General features: G+C 45.8%; 1 protein-coding gene across 6 annotated transcripts in view; it reads left to right on the top strand.

Moving 5' to 3' along the window:
• Positions 1-8,446: 8,446 nt before the first annotated feature.
• PLCE1 (phospholipase C epsilon 1) overlaps positions 8,447-10,552 on the top strand; it is a 294,616-nt gene continuing 292,510 nt past the window's right edge. For all 6 annotated transcript variants that reach the window (XM_070609753.1, XM_070609747.1, XM_070609739.1 and 3 more), the window contains exon 1: positions 8,447-8,706. The gene's annotated coding sequence lies outside the window, so the exon portion shown is untranslated. The remainder of the gene's footprint in view (positions 8,707-10,552) is intronic.

Raw genomic sequence — 10,552 nt, 5'->3', positions numbered from 1 at the left:
GCACTCTGCTTCGGCAGCCCAGGGTTTCACCAGTTTGGTTCCTGGGCATGGACATGGCACCACTTCTCAGGCCATGTTGATGTGGCGTCCCACATGCCACAACTGGAAGGACCCACAACTAAAATATACAGCTATGTACTGGGGGGATTTGGGGAGAAAAAGCAGAGGAAAAAAAAAGATTGGCAACAGTTGTTAGCTCAGATGTCAATCTTAAAAAAAAAAGTGTTATCTACTTATTATAGCATATTCTTTCCCTTTTATAATTTTGTTAATGTTCTTTTTTTTTTAAAGATTGGCATCTGAGCTAACAACTGTTGCCAATCTTCTTTTTTTTTTTTTTTTCCTGTTTTTTCTCCCCAAATCCCTCCAGTACATAGCTGTATATTCTAGTTGTGGGTCCCTCTAGTTGTGGCATGTGGGACGCCGCCTCAGCATGGCCTGACGAGTGGTGCCACGTCCGCGCCCAGGATCCGAAACAGCGAAATCCTGGGCCGCCAAAGCAGAGCGCAGGAACTTACCCACTCAGCCACGGGGCGGGACCCAGTGTTTTCATTCTTGATTATATTTTCGAGAAGTGTTACTCTTTTTCATATCCCTACCTCCCCCCGAAAAAGGCATTTTATGTTTTCAAAGAACATAACATTCCAGTTGGTTAGGGCTTTCATCTTTACTATTTTTTTTTTTAGTTTTAGTTTTGTTTTTCTTAGCATTTTTTGGTACTTTTTATTTGAATTCTCAGTTCACATGTTTTTACTCTTCCTTGTTTAATAATAAAAACATTGAAAGATGCACATTTGCCTCTGATTACCGCTTTAGTCACATCTCATAAATTCAGATTATATAACATCTTCATTTTAGTTATGTTCCCCCAAAAATCTATAACTATAATTTGGATGTCTTTTGTGACTCAATCGTCATTTAGGAGAACACGTTTTAATAGTTGAGCAGTTGATGCTTTTTGACATAAAATATTTCATATTAATTTCTAGTTTTCTTGCATTTTAATCAGACAACATGGTCTATATACTTCCTGGAATTATTTGAGATTTTCTTGACCCATTTTTGTAAATGTCCGTGGAACTCTGAAGAGAAGCTAGGTTCTTTATGTGCAGACTGTAAAGCCTGTAAAGGGTAATTTAGACTTTGTTTCTTAGCTTTTTTCATTAGTAAAATCTATGCTAAAATAATGAATAAAATCAGTCCAACAGGATTGTTATAAAAACCAGTCACATGAACAAGCCATGTTGGTGGGACAGACAGTGATCTGGGAAAAGAAAAGAGATCAAAAGACCATCGGAAGGACTGGGAGGGTACGAGGAGAGGTGAGCAGAGGGGAGAGGAGGAGTGAGAAGAGAAATACAGACTTTAGATCAAGATACAGTCACTCAGGAGGGCAGGTTTGGGACACATCTCAGGTGTGTTGAGCGCTGGTGGATGGAGACATTCTTTCACACTCTGCTTGCAATGTCTTTGTCAGGGTGAGACAGATAGCATAAATTGAGACGCTACTTCTGGAAAATAAGAATGGAGAAAAGGCAGTGTCAGTCTAAAGATGGAAGAGGAAGAAGAGAAGACTGTGATCAGAGAAGCGCATTTCAGAGGTGGGACTTCAGAGCATCAAGGTGTGACCCGGCCTGCAAACAGCTGAATTTGAGCAGCGTTGGAGAACACTGAGGTGAGGAGGTTCCTGGACTGACTGAGAACCTATCATTTTTAGGTATGGTTTTCCATGCTGTAGATACCGTGTGCACGTGCCCTGCCTTCACAGAGGGCACCATTGGTTCCCAATATTGGAAGGGAGCATGGAAGCAGAACTCCTCCAGGATAATGACAGAAATAGCTGGAGAGGAAGGTAAGAGATAGAGAGAAGGTTTTGGTGAAGATGGGAAGAAATCGGAACATGCCAGCAGCATAAATTCTGAAAGAAGAAAGACTGCTGAGGGAAGACAGTGAGAGAAGTGGCAGTGGGGTGGTAGGAAGTAGGCAGCCCTTCCTCCTTCTGCCATGTTAACTGAGGGAGAAAATGTGGCCTTCACTGTAGAGGGCTTCCGGGGATAACACGGTGCTGGGGGCCAGCAAGGAGAGCTTAGCGTGGATGGAGCTAATTCAGGCGTCCTGGGAAGGCTAGGGTAAGAGTGTGGCTCTAGAACCAAATCTAGACATCTGTGTAATTTTGGGCAAGTTACTTAACCTTTCTGAGTTTTGGATTTCCCTATCTCTAAAATGGAAATGATAAGGGTGCCTACTCATAGGTTTTCTGTGAAGATAAATACAAGATATGCTGCATATAAAACATTTAGCACAGTGCACGGGAAGCCTTCATCCTCACTCATTCTCACCAGCCTCATGTCTCCTTTGCTGGTTTAATTTTATGGTCAATCATTATACACACTTCTTTGCATGCATGCTAAATCTTTGCTCCTTTCTTGTGTTGTTAATGATACCAGTTAAACCCAAGTGTCCAGTTTTTCTTCTCATGTACCCATGCGGCTAAACCTGTGTGAAGAAAAATGTACGATCATAATGACCAGGCTCACTTTACGTTTATGGCCACAGTTGAACACTTAATGCCTGACATTATATTTCCTTATTCCATTCACTCTCCCACTTTCCTAAATGAGCATTTCATACAATCTCTCTCAAACTTTTTGCACCTCCTACCTTATCTTTACTCTCCTCCGGATGACATTATTTACCATTTCCTTGAGAACATAGAAGCAAGCAGAAGAAAACTCTTACAAGCTTCTACCAACTTTACCCACCTACCAACACCCACACCTATTGTTCCAGTTACTAAAGCTACGTAACAATTAACCCCAATGTTTGTGGCTTAAAAAACTGACAACATTTATTTTGCTCACAAACCTGCAATTTGGGCAGGACGTGGCAGGGATAGCTTTCGTCTGCTCTTCTCGCTCTCATGGAGACGGCTTGAAGGCTAGGGATGGCGATCCCCTGAAGGCGTGCTCACTCATGTGTGCGATCCTAGCTGGGACCATCAGCTGAAACATTACACATGGCCTCTCCATGTGGCCCAGGCTCCCTCACAACATAGGTCCGTGTACCTATCGTGAGAGTTCTGGAGAGAGATAGGCTAGTGGAAGCTGTCTCAACTTTCATGACCTAGCCTCTGTAGCCACGCAGCGCCACTTCACCACATTCTATTGGTTAAGAAGTGGGGAAGTCACTGAGGCTGCCCCCTGCTCAAGAGGAGGGGCATTAGACTTCACCTGTTATCAGTGGCAAAGTCCTGGAAAAGTATGTAGGACTGGAAATACTGCTGTGGCCACTTTTGAAAAATACAATCTGCCTTCTCTCCTGTTTCTTTAAATGAACTGCCCGTACTCCTGTCCAAGGCCAGCCCCTCCACTTGAGCACTAGGCCCCATCGCCCTTCACCCACTCAAGGACATTTTTCCTGGAATTCTTGCCTCTTTCTTCCTCATTATCCATTTTTCTCTCTCTACTGGCTCAGTCCTATCAACATAGCAACATAATAGCATTTTTCCCACAGGAAGAAAAAGCCTCCCTCAATTTCACATAACAGTCCCCAAGTGAGTGGTCCAGGGCTGCTGTGGCGACTCAGCTTTCTCCACCCAGGGCTTCCATCTCCAGGCTAAGACAGTGGCTCCAGGTCTTGCCAATTCTCACATAATGGGAAGGGAGAAAAGAAATCAAAGGCCAGCAGCCTCGAAGCAACCTAAGTGCCCATCAACAGACGAATGGATAAAGAAGATGTGGTACATATATACAATGGAATACTACTCAGCTGCAAAACAGAACAAAATCATTCCACTTGCAATAACATGGATGGACCTTGAGAGAATTATGTTAAGTGAAATAAGCCAGCGAGAGAAAGATAATCTGTGTATGACTCCACTCATATGAGGAATTTAAAACTATGGACCAAGAACAGTTTAGTGGATACCAGGGGAAAGGTGGGGTGGGGGGTGGGCACAAAGGGTGAAGTGGTGCACCTACAACATGACTGACAAACATTAATGTACAGTTGAAATTTCACAAGATTGTAACCTATCAATAACTCAATAAAAAAAATAAAAATAAATAAAAATTTAAAAAAAGGCCAGCAGCCTCAACTTTAAGGGTGCTACTGGATGTTGCCCACTTATTTTCTGTTCATATGCCATCGGCTGAAACTTAGCCATGAATTTAGTCTAGATGCAAGACAGGCTGCGAAAGCAGTGGGCAATCGCTGCTGTACCTCTGGCACCTAGAACAATCTTTGACACACAGTAGGTATTCAATACATATTTTTTGAATGAAAGAATAAAAGAATGGCACAACAGTAAGCACTCAGTTACAGTTACTGTTATCATTATTATCATTTGCAGGCAGAAGGAGTGGTTGAGGTAAGGATGTGCTTAGGAGGGTAATTGTTAATTAAAAAATCTGGGAAGGCTAGCAGATAGTGACATATTGACATTAGTAAAGGAGAAGTGGCAGAGAAACCAAAGAACGAGCTCCTTAGGGGTTTGCAGAACTAATGAGCACCAAGTTTCCAGCTGGAGAATCAGTGAACAAACTGGCCTGTGCAAACGCGCCTCCAGGTTCTCCACCCTCCCCTCGTGGCCAGTCTGATTACCCACAATTCACGGCACTTAGGGTCACCCAGGAGCCATAGCCATTTTCCTATCAGACTTCCAGAAAAGTGTGTAGAAAAGAGGCTTTTCAAGCAAATGTTATTTTCCTTTGAGCTCCATCATCATAATCAGAGCTCTCTTCCTCTAAGGAACATTTTGGCCACTAAGAACAACATGAAACCTTAAAAACCACATTTAGAGAAGTCTTCAGCTCCAAAGTCTATGCTTTGGGATTCTAGCATAGCTGAAACTTTTTTTTTAATTGTACTTTTATAACTTTTAGTTATGGCTTCTTGAGCCAATTTGAGCTGGACCTACCTTTTGCTGATAGCAACTCTGAACCAGATATGACAGTGAGATTCTGGAATGTTTCAAGGAAAAATGATAGATGAATTTTCTGTCGGAACATTAAGAGGATATTTGTCATATTCAAAGGAGATCATGGTTTTTAAATACTCTAAGTATAAATGGAAGTAAATTTCTAGGTTTCATTTATTTAATTAACAAAGCTTTATGTGTTCTAAGTGCTTCCCACAGATTAACTCATTTAATCCTGAAAACAACGCTGAGCGGTTGGTGTAGTTTACCGAAGAGGAAAATGAGGCACAGAGAGGTAAGTAACTTGCCAAGAGCTCACACCTCAGGGGTGGATCTGGGATTTCAACTCAAGCAATCCCACACCAGAGTCTGCGCCCCTCATACTCGCTGTGTTGAGGGAGAATGCTCAGGATTGTCTCTCCCTCTCCCCTCACTGTTCCCACCAGATCTCCACCGTCACTCCTAACCGCCTCACAGAAGCAGAGCTACCCTCTGCTTTAACAAGCTTGCTGTTTTCCACCAGCCTCAGACTGCCTGAGCGCTTCTACCGTCACATATGAGATAACTCTGGAAAGCTTGTTTTTGGCTCTCTCCCCACTGTCTGAACTCACTAGCCTATTTGCAGACAGCTGGTAACCCTGCTACAATCTGATGCAGTGACTTCAAACGGGAGGAAATGGCAACTCCTAAACTAAGGGCTGGCTCGTTCCTTCAGTTCTTCCTTGGCTTTCAAGACCACCCCTTGTTGTCGTACCCCTGTTAGCAAATTCCTCTGCTTCACAATTAGCTTCCGTTTAAAAGATCAATACATGTATCAAGGGTGCCTGTGCTGACTTCTCAGTTCCCAACCTTAGGGTTTGTTTATAAATGGGTTAACTGATGGCTGGCTTGTTGAATGTGGCAAAGGGCCAATCTTTTTTTCTGTAAGATGTGCAGTAGGGGATGTAGGGCCCCCTGTTGGCGGAAACAACCATGAAGTCAGAGACCAACCCCCCCATCTGAAAAATTACAGGATGGGACAGGAAGAAAATAAGTAGGGACATGATTCCAATTCTTAAAATGATTTTACGAATTAAATTCCCTAGTCCCAATGTTTATCGCTTATTTAAATCAATTTCCATCGAATGGAGACTATTATGTAACAAGTTCAAAGAGACGTGCGCTTTCTTCTGAAACTTCAAACACAGACGTCTTATTTTAAATAAAGTTTCCACAGCATTATTTCTTGGGGCTTTTGTTTTTGTTGTTGTTTTTGACAATGTAGAATGGTTTTGTATACAAAGATGCATAACTTCTTTTACTGAAGCTGAATTCTCCATGGAAATTATCCAGCACTCCCCCAATTCACAGGCACTTTATCTGACAGTCTTTCTTCCCCCAGATAATGGCTGGCAGCAACCCACAGCGTGGAGGTTATATGCTGTACTTTTGCAAAAGTCTTGAATGGAGCCATTGTTCCCCTGAGATGGTCTGTGTGTTTCACTGAACAGAGAGCAGGGTGTAAAAAAGGCACCTTGTGTGCAACTGTTGGCGAGGTTGGGGAGTGAATTAAAATCTCCAGAAAGTCTGGGCAGTGCTGTTCAGAGGAGCAATGAACCCTCTGGAAGCTCTGTTAGCTCAGACATTCCAATGCGGTGAGGCAGCCTCAGGGCCACAGCTCCCTCCAGTCTCATTTAGAGAGGGAGCGAGGGGGCGAGCAAAGGACATTGATCTGGACCTGCTCTCTTTGCAAAGATTTAGGGAAGGTGCCCTTTTCCAAAGATGGGGTGATATTGATTATCACACTCAGATAACTTTCCTGCCCAACAGATCTAGACTTCCCTTGGTTACTAATGGTGCAATGACTCATTTGGAAGATCCAAGGTTAACTGCTTGTTCATCCACCAGTTTGTAACAATCTAATTTCTATGTGCTTAATTAAAAAAAAAATAAAAGACAAGTCTTTGGGGGCTCCAGGTGATCGATGATGTCTGATATTACTAGATTCATTAAATGCATTATAAAACGATAATACAAAACTGTATATTAAATAAATAGCCTACCTGTTTATTGTCAGCAATGCTTCCTTTTTCCTGGCTCCTCCATTCACCTGTCCAGGACAGTGTAGGCTCAGGGACTGCAGTACACGACCACTCCTGATTGCTCTAGCAGTAAGATCTCAAGCTCTTAATGAACAAAGAATTTCCTCAGAGCCCACTGCAGAGACCTTTCCGAAACTAGCTCTCAAGGGAGGAGGTAATGTTGATTTTCATTAAAATCGTACTGGTGAGAAAACAGCAAAACAGTTTAAGGACAGGCTGGCATACTTTACTTATAGGCAGAATTCTTTGGTGCCCTCCTGTGCATTCCTGTTCCAACCTTTTCTGTGCCCTGGAGGCTCAAAGGAGCCTCTTTTAAGAGTGATCTGAAAGAAAGGGTCAAACTTGAGCAGATGGAAAGTATGTGGGAGGAGGTGGTGATGCTCCAGGCAGAGGTTCAGCCTGAGTGCAGGTACAGTGCTGGAGTGGGAGAGACATCGTGGTGGGTGGTCCACATGAAATAGGACATGTTGGGTTCCTACTGTCATGGGGAGTTAATTTGGAAGGCAGTAGGGAGCCAATGAAGATTTCAATGCATTTTGAAGTTGTAGACGAGGAAGAATAATAGGCTGTGGTGTGAAGAATGATTCAGTCCAAGGAGAGGACAGATGGGAGGGGATACGGGCCACAGGAATTCGCCCTGATTGAATGTAGGAGGAGTCAGACCTATGGAAGGGCCATTCGTCCATCAGAACAGCTATAGAGGGAGGAGGAAAAGATTTAGGGGAAAAGGAGAAGGATGATGACTTGATTCTTCTTCAGGTCCCTGGCTCTCCTAAGACTGCCAACTGGGTATAAAGGCTCCGTGCAGAGCCTGTAGCTTCTGGCAGCTGTGAACCTCTTGTTTCAGCAATGAAAGAGCACTGGATTGGAGTCTGCAGACCTGCAGGGCCACTGTTAGTAGCAAAAGGAGCGTCTCCAGAGCCTGGCACAACGCTGGGCACATTATGGCACTCAGTATACATTTGTTAAATGAATGAATGACCTAATGGATTCCAGATTTGGTGCTGCCATTTACTAGAGTAACCTTGGTCAAGTCATCTATCCGCAGGAGCCTCAGTTTCCATATCTGTCAACCGGAGATGGTCCCCTGGGGGTAGGTGTGGGATTAAATTCCCGCGGCCCGAGGTTCCCGCCCTCCCCGGAGCGCAGAGACCCGGCATTGCTCTCGCCAGCTCCCGCCCGCGCCTGGGCGAAGGCTGGCCCCCGGGGCCCGAGGCGGGGCGCCGCGGGGGTCGCGCTGCGGGCGGCGGCGGCCGGGTCCGCCCCTCGCGCCCGCCTTCCCCGCGCCGCCCGAGGCCGGGGGCGGGCCCGCTTCAGGCCGCTCCCCCGGCCGCCCGGCGGCCCGCGGCGGCGCTCGCGGCCTCTCACCCGGGGCGGGCGAGTTCTGGGAAAGCCCGGCCCAGGGCGGGGGCCCGCTGCCGCCCGCGCCGCCGTCCGGGCAGCGCGCAGAGCTCGGCGGGCGCGGAGCGAGGCAGCGGCGCCCGGCGGGCCGCGCACGGTACCCGGGCGGCCGCGGACCCCGGCGGGCTCGCGGGCGGCGCGCCCCGGGCTCTGCCTCCCGGGCAATTGCCTGGTTCCTGCGCGCTCCTGGCATCCGCTCTGCAGCTGACACACGGTAGCGGGGACGCCCGACGCCTCTAGCGACAGGCGCGTCCCAGGGGGACGCTGCACTTGGGGACTCCGGCGCGACCGGCCAGAAGAGGAAAGGTGAGGAGGCGACTCTGTGTGGCTCGGTTCCTGAGGCTTGGAGAAGGGGAGAGAGGGGCTTTTTTTTTTTTTTTTTAAGTCTCTGAATCCAGTAGATCCACCCAGGGCAGCTGCCTATCCCCGCGTCCCTGGCAGAAGAGTCCCCACACCCCCCAACCCAGGGGAGAGCTGAGGCAGGCGAGTCCCGAGGGAATGCAGGCCAGCCATCACATGGGCTGGAGAACACCCTGTAAGTTCTTCCTTCACTCATTCAGATTTGCCTCGGGTCCCCACTTCATTTTGTGTGTACAGTGTGGAGGTGGCCAGTACAAAGAAGAAAAATAGAAGCTCTTTTTGTGACGGTACCTAGCAACAGTATTTCAAGGAAGGTGCTCAAGAGATTATTCCTGGAGAGACTTATCTACATCAAGTCCTAGAAAATACAATATTGGACCTGGTCCCACTTTAACTGGTAATTAGAAGGATGGCTGCGTCTTTTTTTTTTTCCTCTGAAAGTCTTCTAATGCTGTCATAACGAATAACCTAGAGCTGCAAGTCCTCCCTCGTGGCTGATGTTAAATGCACAGTGTAGATTTATGTTTTCCCTCCGCCTGCCTGGTATTTAAGCCATGAGACACTTGGTTCAGCTGACTCAACCAATTATTCTGTGTAAGAAAGATTCATTTTTTAAAGATTTATCAGCGTTATTTTAAATAGCTCCCTAAATAGATGTTAATAGGATTCACTTCATGGAAAAGTTTTATTTGCACAGGGTTCATGATTTTAGTTGCATTATGTGAAATTTGCTGGGAGGTCATTGAGATCCCTGCAAAGTTAGTGCGTTTCCATGTATTTCTTGCAGGAACCCCTGGTAGGGATAGGGTGCGGCCGCTGCCATTGAAACCGCACAGCGCAGGCCAAGAATGCTGGACCCCATTAGGGAGAATTTTGGAGAGCTTGTCTTGGGAGGTGGATGCAGGTGACCCCACAGATGCCTGTACAGGGGCCCAGTTGTTATTTGGGGAGAAGGGCAGGTAAATTATCTTTGGATGCTATTTGCAGCCATGTCTTCCCAAATACTTTCTGAAGAATGCCTGACGTTGCTGTCATCTAGAACATTCTTTCCTCTTCCCGATGGCCCTTCCTTCCTCATTTTTACCACTCTAAATCCTTATGATCCTTCAAACTGAATTTTGTTGCTGCTGTGACGCCTTCTCTGATACCCCGGCCCCAAATACTCAGCCTTCCCCTGCTCTGATTCCTACAGCATTTTACCTTCCCGGCCTTTCGCCCCTGCCTTCCATGAGAGTTATTTCTGTAGACGTCTCATTTTCCCTACTGAAGGCATTTACTGTGGCTTTCTTGGCGTAGTGCTTGCACCTAGAAGGCCCTCTAGAAATAATTGCAGGCCATTATTAAATGTTACGACTTTGGTTCTTCAACACATCTCTACTTTGGAGGAGGTAATATACCCGAAAGGATTTAGAGAAAAGCGTAATATTTACCATTCACATTGTCCTCCATTTACAGCCCCACAGGGGAAAGTTTCTTTATAAGGAGCCATGCATAATAATCATCTTTGGTCCATGCCTTGGAACCAAGTAAGAGGGGAGATTGAGCTGGAGGGACGTTCTTCCAGTCCTTCTAGTAACATTAGCAACTTGGATGTGCTCCAAGGTTGACCTGTGTCATTAAAAATTCCATGCTCAAGTGGGTTGTGGTGAAGCTAGATTCCAGCGAAGGTAGCTGGTTTTCTTTTTCTATTTGCAACCATTCCTAGTCACGGTCTTCTCTGGGCTTTTGTTGTATACTTTAAAAAATCATTTGATGTGCAATTTGTCACCTACAAATTTCTAAATGAATAAAG

This window comes from Equus przewalskii, chromosome 1 (genome assembly GCF_037783145.1).
Source record: "Equus przewalskii isolate Varuska chromosome 1, EquPr2, whole genome shotgun sequence".
In the NCBI taxonomy this organism is placed as follows: Eukaryota; Metazoa; Chordata; class Mammalia; order Perissodactyla; family Equidae; genus Equus; species Equus przewalskii.
This window is presented reverse-complemented; position numbering and strand designations above follow the sequence as displayed.